Below are 16,106 nucleotides of genomic sequence, written 5' to 3'. Positions count from 1 at the left end.
ATTTTTCTGCAAAGGGACCAGGACGACTGATCCGTGTAAAGGAAATAATGAATGGGGCCATGTATCGTGAGATTTTGAGTGAAAACCTCATTCCATCAGCAAGGGCATTGAAGATGAAACGTGGCTGGGTCTTTCAGCATGACAATGATCCCAAACACACCGCCCAGGCAACGAAGGAGTGGCTTCGTAAGAAGCATTTCATGGTCCTGGAGTGGCCTAGCCAGTCTCCAGATCTCAACCCCATAGAAAATCTTTGGAGGGAGTTGAAAGTCCGTGTTGCCCAGCGACAGCCCCAAAACATCACTGCTCTAGAGGAGATCTGCATGGAGGAATGGGCCAAAATACCAGCAACTGTGTGTGAAAACCTTGTGAAGACTTACAGAAAACGTTTGACCTGCGTCATTGCCAACAAAGGGTATATAACAAAGTATTGAGAAACTTTTGTTATTGACCAAATACTTATTTTCCACCATAATTTGCAAATAAATTCATTAAAAATCCTACAATGTGATTTTCTGGATAGTTTTTTCTCATTTTGTCTGTCATAGTTGACGTGTACCTATGATGAAAATTACAGGCCTCTCTCATCTTTTTACGTGGGAGAACTTGCACAATTGGTGGCTGACTAAATACTTTTTTTCCCCACTGTAAGGGGGCTGTTCTGAAGGCCACTTCCTGAATGGAAGGAGTGGGACTGAGTGTGTAATCCTGCTGTAGAGGATGCGTCATGCACATCCGTGGGTTTTCCCAGAACACACTGCTCTGTTGCTCTGAATCCAACAGATGCACATGGCACAAACCCCTCTGTCTTGAGCTCCAAGTGAAATGTTTAGACTTTCAAACAAACACTTGTAGCAACTGAGTGTACACACTCAAGTTTGAGAGCTGTTAGGTCCATCTATTTTGATCATACATAAGTCCTCATAGCTCTCTCTCCATGCCTCTTTTTGTCTATTTTTCGTTGTCATGGTGCGTCATTTCCTACAGTCAACTGACAACTTCCAGTAAGTTACGCCCAATAGTTTGATCGGCATAGACATCTTGACAAAAACATGCTGGGGCTCTCCCAGAGACCACCCACTCTCCACATCACGCCACTTGATTTTAAACAGCCCCAACCCCACAGCTGAAACTAATTGATATATATGAGAGCTAGTTTTCCACTTATCATAGGACTTCCTATCCATTCATTTCCTTTCCATTTCCATTTTTCATAATAGGTCTCCAAAGGTTATAGATTTCACATGCAAAAATCTCTTACAAAATATTGATGTAACCTAATACAATAGTCAAATATAATTTATGTGGCCCATTAAATGTATAAAATACGACATTTATGAATTAGTAGCATAGTAGACAGCTCTTTTAGTATATGATGAGCATACACCTGTCTTTGAGTCTGTTTGCAATTGGCCTTTGACTCCATCAACGATATCACTGGGCCTTGGGATCCATCATTACATTGTCAACATAAACTTGTCATCCACTGCGCCACCACCAGGCTAACATATCACTCCACCCCGCACCACTAAACACCAGCAGTGCCCTGTTAGCAATTGAAGGCCATGCTTTCGATTTAGGGGTGAAAATCAGACCATCAAGACAAGAGATCAACAGATTTGGGAAGTTGCGCAAAAAGTTAATTGTCCCCAATTATGCAACTTGTATTTTCCTGGATGCGTCTACTGGGACAGACTGACCCCTGACTGTGTCTGTGTGTGGTCTAATTGAGTCAGTGGAGACGGCAGCTGGATTTTGCTAGAGTGTGATATCATTTTCATACAGATTCTTAGCAAAATATTACAGCTGTGATGAACAACCATTTAATTGTTTGGTCTAGGAATGGGATAGGATTATTGTTGAAGGACCCTCTGTACCGTGTGATGACAAGGTCACTGATTGAACCAAGGTGCGGGCACAGTTTGAATGTGTCATTGGGGGAAGTACATTATGTTAACTGAATGTTCCCAGTCTTACCCAAAGTCAACTTCGGTAACTGAGTATATCTGTACATATCAGTTTGTATGTATAGCAACTTGATAGCTTAACCACAAGGACACAGCTAGATAGCAAAAGTAACTGCAGAGAATTCCCTTCTCATCACAAGGGAACAATATACCCCCAGTGAACTCCTGTGGCCATATGGAATCAATTTCCTCGGACTATTACACACATCTCAGCAACAGACTTATGGTGAGGGAGTTCTAGACTGAAGGACTGCCTGCCTGCTTGCCTCTGCCCTGATAACATCTGTCCCGGCTCAGTGCATGAACGTGTCGACAACAACAGTCTGACGCACCAGTCCCACTATGTATCTCCTTCACCATCTATATTGTTGTTGCTCTTTTGGTAATTGTATTGTTTTCACTGCACTCAGCCATTGGACACATATGCTGTGTCTAATACAAAGAAAAAAATAAAGTTCTTAAAGGGTTCTTCCTCAGCACTTAAGGTTCCTTGGAGAACTGTTGCCCAATAAAGTCCCCTGTAGCTCAGTTGCTAGAGCATGGCGCTGGCAACGCCAGGATTGTGGTTTCTTTTTTTCCCACGGGGGGCCAGTATGAAAATGTATGCACTCACTAACTGTAAGTCGCTCTGGATAAGAGCGTCTGCTAAATGACTAAAATGTAAAGAACCTTGATGTGGCATCTACGGTTCTTCAGAATTCTAAAAGGTCTTTGAAATGTATGGAAGCCGGCAGATGTGTCCCTTTCATAGCAAATTGGCCAGTGTTAACTAGTGCTGTTTTTTCTATGTAACATTTCTAGTGTTGATTCAGGAGTTAAATTAACACTGTAAAGAGTTAAATTAACACTTGTTTGGGTAAAATAACCCCAGTGTTGGTATTAATAACCAGAGTTCAACCAAAACCACGCCCATCATTATCATATTTCCCAGCATGCTCTACTGCAGGTTGATTTGTAGAATTGTTTGTTTCAATATCAGTGCCGATTTTAGTAAGAAAATCTTGGTGGGGCAAACTCAATCATTTTTTATTAGATGCATGCCAGCAAAGCCACTACACTACACAACACAACACTAAACAATACATTAATTGCACTATAACGGTGACAAACGGTGCCCACAAACTGTTATGGTCTACATAAAGCTGTCTTTTCAGCACCATGGAATGAATCCTTACCCCCGCTACACCTGGCTATCAGCGGAGCCTCATCTTGCAGCGAAAAAGTTCATTCAGCCTCATTTACTGCCTTTTTACAAACCATAGCTGACATGGCTGACTGGCTTAAATAAATATTGTTTCTACTGACTCCGTGTGGATTTGTGTAACTCGATAAAAACCGCATTCTCCTTCAATCATAATAAATGCCGACATGAGTTTTGAGTTTTGAACCATACACAAACATTATTACATTTATGTTCAGTAGATTCATAATGTTTGTTCTTATATCATTAACACTTAGCTCTAAGTATAAGCAAGTGCAAGCAAACGAGCTGCGAAGAGGTGGGACTTCGTTCAGCACTTTCAAAATGGACACCGACAGAAATTCAGATAGGTGTTAGTTCAGATAAATTCAGCAAGATGTTGAGGCGTTAACTTTACTCATCTTTAAGTCACCAGAGAGAGAGAGAGAGAGAGAGATGTGGTTAGCCTACCATTTAAAGTATTTTTTTAGGCCTATGTGGTCTAAAAAGGAAGGAAAATACAATCACGAGGATCCACTTTTATAGAGAATAGGCCTATACCGAAGCACATTGCGCATTGCGCAAACAAAACAACCCTAGCAATATCAACTGGAATTACATGGGTCTATTACTAAACTTTCACTGGCAAACATGGTTACAGACCCAACAACATTATAGTATCCCCTCCTCGTGGAGAAAAGCACACAGGCTAATTATAATACACAAAGTAAGCAAAACAAAGACATGCATCATTCCAACATTAACTAAAATGATTAATAAGATACTAATGAGATAGACCTACAGTATATTAGCAATATAACAATTGAGATGTAAGAACTATGGCATAAGGGAACGATGAGTGGATAAGAGGCAAGCCGTAATTTCGATTAAGACATTAATGAGCGAGCTCAGACGGATTATATGCCTATTTGTTCGGCACTTTTGAAACGGACAACGACAGAATTCAGAACATGGGCCGTTCTTACAGTATTCTCCCTGTACACCAAGTCAGAAACGTAGGATAAATAATGGGCATATAAGTAGACAATGAAAGGATGACTGCTTGTCTAGCTTGCTACAGTAAGGGAAAAAAGTATTTGATCCCCTGCTGATTTTGTACGTTTGCCCACTGACAAAGAAATGATCAGTCTATAATTTTAATAGTAGGTGTATTTGAACAGTGAGAGACAGAATAACAACAAAAAATCCAGAAAAACGCATGTTAAAAATGTTATAAATTGATTTCCATTTTAATGAGGGAAATACAGTGGGGGAAAAAAGTATTTAGTCAGCCACCAATTGTGCAAGTTCTCCCACTTAAAAAGATGAGAGAGGCCTGTAATTTTCATCATAGGTACACGTCAACTATGACAGACAAAATGAGGAAAACATTTCCAGAAAATCACATTGTAGGATTTTTTATGAATTTATTTGCAAATTATGGTGGAAAATAAGTATTTGGTCAATAACAAAAGTTTCTCAATACTTTGTTATATACCCTTTGTTGGCAATGACACAGGTCAAACGTTTTCTGTAAGTCTTCACAAGGTTTTCACACACTGTTGCTGGTATTTTGGCCCATTCCTCCATGCAGATCTCCTCTAGAGCAGTGATGTTTTGGGGCTGTCGCTGGGCAACACAGACGTTCAACTCCCTCCAAAGATTTTCTATGGGGTTGAGATCTGGAGACTGGCTAGGCCACTCCAGGACCTTGAAATGCTTCTTACGAAGCCACTCCTTCGTTGCCCGGGCGGTGTGTTTGGGATCATTGTCATGCTGAAAGACCCAGCCACGTTTCATCTTCAATTCCCTTGCTAATGGAAGGGGGTTTTCACTCAAAATCTCACGATACATGGCCCCATTAATTCTTTCCTTTACACGGATCAGTCGTCCTGGTCCCTTTGCAGAAAAACAGCCCCAAAGCATGATGTTTCCACCCCCATGCTTCACAGTAGGTATGGTGTTCTTTGGATGCAACTCAGCATTCTTTGTCCTCCAAACACGACGAGTTGAGTTTTTACCAAAAAGTTATATTTTGGTTTCATCTGACCATATGACATTCTCCCAATCCTCTTCTGGATCATCCAAATGCACTCTAGCAAACTTCAGACGGGCCTGGACATGTACTGGCTTAAGCAGGGGGACACGTCTGGCACTGCAGGATTTGAGTCCCTGGCGGCGTAGTGTGTTACTGATGGTAGGCTTTGTTACTTTGGTCCCAGCTCTCTGCAGGTCTTTCACTAGGTCCCCCCGTGTGGTTCTGGGATTTTTGCTCACCGTTCTTGTGATCCTTTTGACCCCACAGGGTGAGATCTTGCGTGGAGCCCCAGATCGAGGGAGATTATCAGTGGTCTTGTATGTCTTCCATTTCCTAATAATTGCTCCCACAGTTGATTTCCTCAAACCAAGCTGCTTACCTATTGCAGATTCAGTCTTCCCAGCCTGGTGCAGGTCTACAATTTTGTTTCTGGTGTCCTTTGACAGCTCTTTGGTCTTGGCCATAGTGGAGTTTGGAGTGTGACTGTTTGAGGTTGTGGACAGGTGTCTTTTATACTGATAACAAGTTCAAACAGGTGCCATTAATACAGGTAACGAGTGGAGGACAGAGGAGCCTCTTAAAAAAGAAGTTACAGGTCTGTGAGAGCCAGAAATCTTGCTTGTTTGTAGGTGACCAAATACTTATTTTCCACCATAATTTGCAAATAAATTCATAAAAAATCCTACAATGTGATTTTCTGGATTTTTTTTCTCAATTTGTCTGTCATAGTTGACGTGTACCTATGATGAAAATTACAGGCCTCTCTCATCTTTTTAAGTGGGAGAACTTGCACAATTGGTGGCTGACTAAATACTTTTTTCCCCCACTGTAAGTATTTCACCCCTCTGCAAAACATGACTTAGTACTTGGTGGCAAAACCCTTGTTGGCAATCACAGAGGTCAGACGTTTCTTGTAGTTGGCCACCAGGTTTGCACACATCTCAGGAGGGATTCTGTCCCACTCCTCTTTGCAGATCTTCTCCAAGTCATTCGAGGCTGACGTTTGGCAACTCGAACCTTCAGCTCCCTCCACAGATTTTCTATGGGATTAAGGTCTGGAGACTGGCTAGGCCACTCCAGGACCTTAATGTGCTTCTTCTTGAGCCACTCCTTTGTTGCCTTGGCCGTGTGTTTTGGGTCATTGTCATGCTGGAATACCCATCCACGACCCATTTTCAATGCCCTGGCTGAGGGAAGGAGGTTCTCACCCAAGATTTGACGGTACATGGCCCCGTCCATCGTCCCTTTGTTGCGGTGAAGTTGTCCTGTCCCCTTAGCAGAAAAACACCCCCAAAGCATAATGTTTCCACCTCCATGTTTGACGGTGGGGATGGTGTTCTTGGCGTCATAGGCAGCATTCCTCCTCCTCCAAACACGGTGAGTTGAGTTGATGCCAAAGAGCTCCATTTTAGTCTCATCTGACCACAACACTTTCACCCAGTTCTCCTCTGAATCATTCAGAAGTTCATTGGCAAACTTCAGACGGGCATGTATATGTGCTTTCTTGAGCAGGGGGACCTTGTGAAGACTTACAGAAAACGTTTGACCTGTGTCATTGCCAACAAAGGGTATATAACAAAGTATTGCGAAACTTTTGTTATTGACCAAATACTTATTTTCCACCATAATTTGCAAATAAATTCATAAAAAATCCTACAATGTGATTTTCTGGATTTTTTTCTCATTTTGTCTGTCATAGTTGACGTGTACCTATGATGAAAATTACAGGCCTCTCTCATCTTTTTAAGTGGGAGAACTTGCACAATTGGTGGCTGACTAAATACTTTTTTCCCCCACTGTATCTCCCTCATTAAAATGCAAATCAATTTATAACATTTTTTACATGCGTTTTTCAGGAATTTTTGGTTGTTATTCTGTCTCTCACTGTTCAAATAAACCTACCATTAAAATTATAGACTGATCATTTCTTTGTCAGTGGGCAAACGTACAAAATCAGCAGGGGATCAAATACTTTTTTCCCTCACTGTAGCTAAGATTTTGAAAGTAACATGATCAGTCCAATCAAAGCTACGGTAGATATAACGTGATTTGACGTCATTTCATCTGTGGCCAATGACCTTGAGCCTTCTTGGATGGGCACTTCTAATGTAAATCTATGGCAGCACCCAAAAGGGGCTTGAACTGCCTAGCTCTCCCTGTAGATTCTGCGGTGAGATACAGTGAGGGAAAAAAGTATTTGATCCACTGCTGATTTTGTATGTTTGCCCACTGACAAAGAACTGATCAGTCTATAATTTTAATGGTAGGTTTATTTGAACAGTGAGAGACAGAATAACAGCAAAATAATCCAGAAAAACGCATGTCAAAAATGTTATAAATTGATTTGCATTTTAATGAGGGAAATAAGTATTTGACCCCCTCTCAATTAGAAAGATGTCTGGCTCCCAGGTGTCTTTTATACAGGTAACAAGCTGAGATTAGGAGCACACTCTTAAAGGGAGTGCTCCTAATCTCAGCTTGTTACCTGTATAAAAGACACCTGTCCACAGAAGCAATCAATCAATCAGATTCCAAACTCTCTACCATGGCCAAGACCAAAGAGCTCTCCAAGGATGTCAGGGACAAGATTGTAGACCTACACAAGGCTGGAATGGGCTACAAGACCATCGCTAAGCAGCTTGGTGAGAAGGTGACAACAGTTGGTGCGATTATTCGCAAATGGAAGAAACACAAAAGAACTGTCAATCCTCCTCGGCCTTGGGCTTCATGCAAGATCTCCCCTCGTGGAGTTGCAATGATCATGAGAACGGTGAGGAATCAGCCCAGAACTACACGGGAGGATCTTGTCAATGATCTCAAGGCAGCTAAGGAGTGGCTCAAGAAGAAGCACATTAAGGTCCTGGAGTGGCCTAGCCAGTCTCCAGACCTTAATCACATAGAAAATCTCTGGAGGGAGCTGAAGGTTTGAGTTGCCAAACGTCAGGCTCGAAACCTTAATGACTTGGAGAAGATCTGCAAAGAGTGGGACAAAATCCCTCCTGAGATGTGTGCAAACCTGGTGGCCAACTACAAGAAACGTCTGACCTCTGTGATTACCAACAAGGGTTTTGCCACTAAGTACTAAGTCATGTTTTGCAGAGGGGTCAAATACTTATTTCCCTCATTAAAATGAAAATCAATTTATAACATTTTTGACATACGTTATTCTGGATTTTTGTTGTTGTTATTCTGTCTCTCACTGTTCAAATAAACCTACCATTAAAATTATAGACTGATCATTTCATTGTCAGTGGGCAAACGTACAAAATCAGCAGGGGATCAAATACTTTTTTCCCTCACTGTAGTGTCCCCATGAGTGACAGAACACTGAGCCAATCACGGCGCAACTAGAGAAGATTACCAACACCTACGCTCTGTATATTCCACTGGCTGCCCCTCCGCCACAGAAAGCACTGAGCTAGGCTGAAACACCTGCTATTTGGAGCCGCCTTACTCAACAAAGAGACCATGTTTATATGCAGCTTTAACAACTCAAAAACATTTTTTTACATTGTTTGCAAACTGATATGTGACATAAATGAATACCAAAATAACATGCAAAACACGCAATATATACATACTGTATATATATATATATATATATATATATATATATATATATTTTTTTTTTGGGCTAAACAGGTGGGGCTCAAAACAGGCTCTGTCCCACCTGCCCTGAATGACGGGTCGCCACTGTTCAATATCTATGTTTTTGCATGTACATTGATTGATTAATCTATCTCATACTACTCAAATATAAATAGCATACATTTTTATAAACTAGTCCAATCTGGCTGCGTTTAGACAGGCAGCCCAATTCTGATATTTTTTCCACTAATTGGTCTTTTGACCAATAACATCAGAACTTTTCACATCAGATCTTTTACAGAGCTGATCTGATTGGTCCAAAGACCAATTAGTTTAAAAAAAAGATCAGAATGAGTCTGCCTGTCTAAACGCAGCCTACAGTGGCTTGTGAAAGTATTCACCCCCCTTGGCATTTTTCCTATTTTGTTGCCTTACAACCTGGAATTAAAATTGATTTTTGGGGGGTTTGTATCATTTGATTTACACAACATACCTACCACTTTGAAGATGCAAAATATATTTTCTTGTGAAACAAACAAGAAATAAGGCAAAAAAACAGAAAACTTGAGCGTGCATAACTATTCATCCCCCCCAAAGTCAATGTCTCTATAAGCTTGGCACATCTAGCCACTGCGATTTTTGCCCATTCTTCAAAGCAAAACTGCTCCAGCTCCTTCAAGTTGGATGGGTTCTGCTGGTGTACAGCAATCTTTAAGTCATACCACAGATTCTCAATTGGATTGAGGTCTGGGCTTTGACTAGGCCATTCCAAGACATTGAAATGTTTGCCCTTAAACCACTGGAGAGTTGCTTTAGCAGTATGCTTAGGGTCATTGTCCTGCTGGAAGGTGAACCTCCGTCCCAGTCTCAAATCTCTGGAAGACTGAAACAGGTTTCCCTCAAGAATTTCCCTGTATTTAGCACCATGCACCATTCCTTCAATTCTGACCACTTTCCCAGTCCTTGCCGATGAAAAACATCCCCACAGCATGATGCTGCCACCACCATGCTTCACTGTGGGGATGGTGTTCTCGGGGTGATGAGAGGTGTTGGGTTTGCGCCAGACATAGCATTTTCCTTGATTGCCAAAAAGCTCAATTTTAGTCTCATCTGACCAGAGTACCTTCTTCCATATGTTTGGAGAGTCTCCCACATGCCTTTTGGCGAACACCAAACGTGTTTGCTTATTTTTTTCTTTAAGCAATGATTTTTTTCTGGCCACTCTTCCGTAAAGCCCAGCTCTGTGGAGTGTACGGCTTAAAGTGGTCCTATGGACAGATACTCCAATCTCCGCTGTGGAGCTTTGCAGCTCCTTCAGGGTTATCTTTGTTGTCTTTATTGCCTCTCTGATTAACGCCCTCCTTGCCTGGTCCGTGAGTTTTGGTGGGCGGCCCTCTCTTGGCAGGTTTGTTGTGGTGCCATATTCTTTAAATTTTAAAATAATGGATTTAATGGTGCTCTGTTTCTGATCTTTTTTTATAACCCAACCCTGATCTGTACTTCTCCACAACTTTGTCCCTGACCTGTTTGGAGAGCTCCTTGGTCTTCATGGTGCCACTTGCTTGGTGGTGCCCCTTGCTTAGTGGTGTTGCAGACTCTGGGGCCTTTCAGAACAGGTGTGTATATACTGAGATCATGTGACAGATCATGTGACACTTAGACATTATTTAACTAATTATGTGACTTCTGAAGGTAATTGGTTGCACCAGATCTTATTTAGGGGTGCGTAGCTCAGTGGGTGAATACATTTGCACGCACCACTTTTCCTTTTTTTTATTTCTTTGAATTAATATATATATATATTTTTTTACTTCACCAATTTGGACTATTTTGTGTATGTCCATTACATGAAATCCAAATAAAAATCCATTTAAATTACAGGTTGTAATGAAACAAAATAGGAAAAACGCCAAGGGGGATGGTGAAGGCCACAGAACTGAAAATGAATGACTGCAACTGCCATGTCTCTGTCACTAGCAAATACAGTCATGGGTGGTACTGGTAACTCTAAAATTCACTTGAAAAGCACCCTGGGAAATATGCAAATAAGGCTTAAAACCCTACAGCAGGGCTATTCAATTCCGGTCCTGGAGAGCCAAAACATTTGTGGTTTTGGATTTTTGTATGCTTCTTCAAAGAACCATCCCATTTCCCTATGGCATCGCTCTCAATAAACTTATTTGGTTCTTGAGTGTACCTTGCAGCAATCGATAGGGATCTGAGTCTCTGTCAAGGCCCTCTGCCACCATTCCTCACCATGGTGACCTGGTTCCGGGATTAGGGACGGAGGCACACTTTGTGTTCACACTCATGTCTGAGACATGTCCAGGGAAGACTGTAATAATGTGTTAGTGAAGCAATGGGTCATAAAGTCACTCTCAATCTACCATGATATCGAGATCTCTTGGGTATTGCAAGAGCATGTGCAGAGAGTGACTATGATCCAATTTACTATGACAGAGGAGATTGGATTTTTGCTGCTAATTGTGCACACATGTTATTGCAGACTACACAGACATCTATATTTCCTTGGCTGCATAGTGATGTAATCGCCAAAGCTAATGGACTATTGTAGTGCGGCCAGTGTGTATGACACAGAGCCTAGTCACACAAGTACAATGGAATAACACTGGATGAGCTGACCAAAGAGAAGATCTCATGGCCTGGAATTAGTTTGGCAGACAATCCACACTGCCTAATGTGTGTTTAAGTGGCACTTTAATGTATGTGGTCCTCTGTAGCTCAGCTGGTAGAGCACGGCGCTTGTAACGCCAAGGTAGTGGGTTCGATCCCCGGGACCACCCATACACAAAAATGTATGCACGCATGACTGTAAGTCGCTTTGGATAAAAGCGTCTGCTAAATGGCATAATATTATTTATGTGTTGAAGAGTTTTATGTCTGTCTTGACTTCTTGGGCACAACAATTTCCTTAACTACTGAAATCTTTAAACTGTGGCACTCACTTCTGGGATTTTACAGCGTAATGCTCAGCTCTTGTGACGCATGGCTTCTGCCAGCCTGTGTAGGAGAGGGACCTCGTTCAGTGGGAGCAAAAATAAGTGACGCATGACTAAGAGGCCCAGGAAGTTTGTTCTTGCTGTGTGTCTGAGTACTCGGGGGCCGAGCGGAACTGTGCAGGGAATTCCCTGCTTGAGTGTCTGGAACAACTCTATGGGGTGACAGCTGTCCTACCAGCATGCCCGGGACAATGGCTGCCCATACACACATTTCCATACGAGGCATGTTCTTTTTCTGTTCCTCTAACTGTACCACCAGGGGTAGGCAATGCTGTTCCTAAAGGACCCTTCTGTCTGGCGATAACAGTGTTACCATCTGTACATAGATACATTTTATAGAAACACACATACAGTACACTATTACAGTGTTTATCCATCCCATTTACTCTAGGCCAGGGTTCTTCAACCCTGTTCCTGCAGAGCTACCATCCTGTAGGTTTTTAGTCCAACTCTAATCAAGCGCACCTGATTCTAATAATTAGCAGGTTAATGAGCTGAATCAGGTTAGTTACAACTGAGGTTAGAGTGAAAACCTACAGGAGGGTAGCTCTCCAGGAACAGGGTTGGAGAGCAAATCAATGTATATATATTGAACTGCTGCCTGTCACCATATCTTACTTCTACATGACTGAGGGACACCCTAAAATACTTGAAAGGTAAGCTCAATTCTATTTTCAACACTTATCAATTCAAGATCTCAACCCCAGATTACTACGGTGACACGAGTGGCATGATCAGAGGGCTTGCTCAGTCTTGCATTGTTGTTTCCAACAGCTCACATGACCTGTCTTTGACCCTGGTCTGCTCACAGACACTCCCCAGATTTGAGTGCAACAATGAACATTGGACTGCAGCGATGGCACATTGGGGAACAGGGAGACAATAGCTTACCTCAGCGACTTAGACATAGCTACCTCAGTGCTATCAAACCTCTCTATTCACAGCCCATGGGAAAGAAGTGCACCTCCAGCTCCCACAGTGATCAGACACAACACAGGCTACAGGTCCGAAGCTGTGGACTAAGTGACTGGGTGTCTCCTCTGGGCAGAACATTCCTTCCATCCACATAATATCATATCACTGTAAAATGTTCTCAGCTGATAAAGAGAAATAGTCCTCGTATTGGACTAACTAATGTGATGGAAAATATTTAAAAAGGCATAACGACCCACAAGGTTGTAAAGGCCATGAAAATGTGTATATTAAGCAGGGCAATTTGTACATTATGTGTTTACTCTGCATTTTCTGCCATTTTTCTAATTCGTTTTAAAGGTATATTGGCAATAACATGGCAACTGTATTCAGTTCAAATCAATCAAAAGTATCCTAGTTTGACATCATTTAATGTTGTTGTATTCTATTATATGGCTTCATTCTGGGTCTATGGCTTCAAGACTTCTGTATTTGCAAAACATAATGGTTTCGGTATGGTAGGAGTATGAAATAACACATCAAATCAGCCGAGCAGATTGGAGAGCTGGGATTGGCTAGAGGACAGTCAGGCGGAAACTCCTTCTTACTCTCAACATGTGGTGCCAAGTACTGGAGATATGTCTCAAGGTAGCACAGTAAACTCAATACCCCTGGATGCTGGAGTGATACAGTATTTTACAAAGCTGCCAAAGTTGACCATAAATCACTACTGTTATGGCTCTCTGGAGATAACATTAAAGCTACCTGTGAAAGAGTGAAATATGAAAGGAGATGTATTTTTCTTCTACAAAATAAAAACAGACCTGCATGGTGCCTTGGGTCTTATCAATCAAGCTCCCCTCTTCTACATAACTACAAGACCACCTGGGCAGTGCAATCTTGAAAATGCTTTAAAAAGGTGATGTTTGAACTACACTGAACAAAAATATAAACGCAACATGTTAAGTGTTGGTCCCCTGTTTCATGACCTGAAATAAGAGGCCAGACATTTTCCACACGCACAAAAAACATATTTCCCTCAAATTGTATGCACAAATTTGTTTACATCCCTGTTAGTGAGCATTTCTCCTTTGCCAAGATAATCCAGCCACCTGACAGGTATGGCATATCAAGAAGCTGATTAAACAGCATGATCATTACACAGGTGCACCTTGTGCTGGGGACAATAAATTGCCACTCTAAAATTTGCAGTTTTATCACACAGCACAATGCCACAGATGTCTTGAGTTTTGAGGGAGCGCTCAATTGGCATGCTGACTGCAGGAATGTCGTCCAAGCTGTTGCCAGAGAATTTAATGTTCATTTCTCTACCATAAGCCGCCTCCAACATCGTTTTAGAGATTTTGGTAGTGCGTCCAACCGGCCTCACAACCGCAGACCACGAGTATGGAGTCATGTGGGCGAGCCGTTTACTGATGTCAACGTTGTAAACAGAGTTCCCCATGGTGGCGGTGGGGTTATGGTATGGGCAGGCATAAGTTACAGACAATGAATACAATAGCATTTTATCGATTTGAATGCACAGAAATACCGTGACAAGATCATTTTGAGGCCCATTTCTTTTAAGGTACAGTATCTGTGACCAATAGATGGATATCTGTATTCCCAGTCATGTGAAATCCATAGATTAGGGCCTAATGAATTTATTTAAATTGGCTGATTGCCTCATATGAACTGTAACTCAGTAAAATCTTTGAAATTGTTGCATGTTGCGTTTATATTTTTGTTCAGTATATTATGTGCATTGACAACAGATAAATAGATCCATACAATATGCATATCAACTTTGTATATCTAAAATATCTCTAAAACCCACACCTTGTCAAATCCAATGATGTATATATAAACCCTGGATTGCGTCATGCTATGCATTGGCCAATTAGAGGCTTTGAAGCCACTGGCTGCCATATTGGTACTCCCTAGAAGGAGCAGTCCTCCACAGGAGTATTTCAATAAAATGTTTCAAGGACAAAATTAAGTGTATTTTAGTATTTATTTGATGAAGTGGGGACAGTAACCAATGATGTGTATAAACCCTGGATGACTGACAGGGGGTGCTATATTAAAGCCACCTCGCAGCCATCTTGGTACCCTCCCTCCGTTGTCAAAAAAGATTTTGGAAGCTGTAGAAATTCATTTACAAATGTCTACATTCGTTTTTTAACACGTTCATTCTATTACAGACACCTTAATGCATACTTTTAAATTATATGTGAGCGAAACATAAAAAATGAAATAATATATTAAAACATGTTTTTTAGATAGTACTAATGTTACTTTCCCCTCTACAACAAAAAATACTTAAAGACATGTATGAAAAATTTATGCACTTACTAACTGTAAGTCGCTCTGGATAAGAGCGTCTGCTAAATGACTAAAATGTAAATGTAATTTTGTCCTTGAAACATTTAATTGAAATAGTGTAGAATTCCATTAATTCCTATGGAGGACTGCTCCTACTGGGCAGTGCCAATATGGCCGACCAGTGACTACAAAGCCTCTCAATGGCCAAAACATAGAAATAGCAATCCAGTGTGTATATGTATAAATGTGAAGCATCCGGTTGGCGTTTCCACTCACTACCAAATATGGTGACGAGAAGAAGCCCAGAGGCCGTCAGTGGGAGAAGATGGTGTGAGATGGATTTTGGCCGACATTTTGCACATTTTCTCATCTATTAAACATTTGAGCTCAGTACAGTTTTCTGTCCCCAAAACTAAAATATGTTACGAACAGAGTGGACTAAGTTTTGTAGATTTTACCCTTTGACAAAGTTTTTAAAAAATTGCGTTTTTTAGGAGTGCACACGCGCACAGAGTAGGCGTTCCCTAACGGAAATATGCAAATACATGCTAGCTCGTGCTTGTTCTGCCCACTACGACTAACGGCAGGCTGTGGTCGATCTTGGGTTAGTTACAAAAGTCTTTGTTAGTAAACCTACACTGTAAAAAATACTATAAGGAATAGGTTTTTATATTTTTTATTTTATTTGTTTATGTTCGGGTCACATAATATAATTTAAAAGTATGCATTAAGGTGTCTAATAGAATATACTTGTCAAAAACGAATGTAGACATTAATACATGCATTTCTATAGCTTCCAGAATAGTTTTTGACAATGGAGGAGTACCAAAAAATGGCTGTACGGTGGCTTCAATTCAGAGCCCCCTGTCAGTCAGCCAGGGTTTATACACATCATTAGTAAAATCCCCCCAAATATGTCATGTAATAGACCAGCATGATATTTTATTTATTTATTTTTTAACTGGACACTGGATATTTTAGCATTACATAAGGTGAAAGGATGGTTGCCAATAGGTTCTCAACTGGTCACTAAATGTACCACAATCTTGTACATTAATATGAAGAATACTTTACCT

This window comes from Coregonus clupeaformis, chromosome 20, assembly GCF_020615455.1.
Source record: "Coregonus clupeaformis isolate EN_2021a chromosome 20, ASM2061545v1, whole genome shotgun sequence".
Lineage (NCBI taxonomy): Eukaryota > Metazoa > Chordata > Actinopteri > Salmoniformes > Salmonidae > Coregonus > Coregonus clupeaformis.
Note: the sequence above shows the minus strand (reverse complement) of the source record.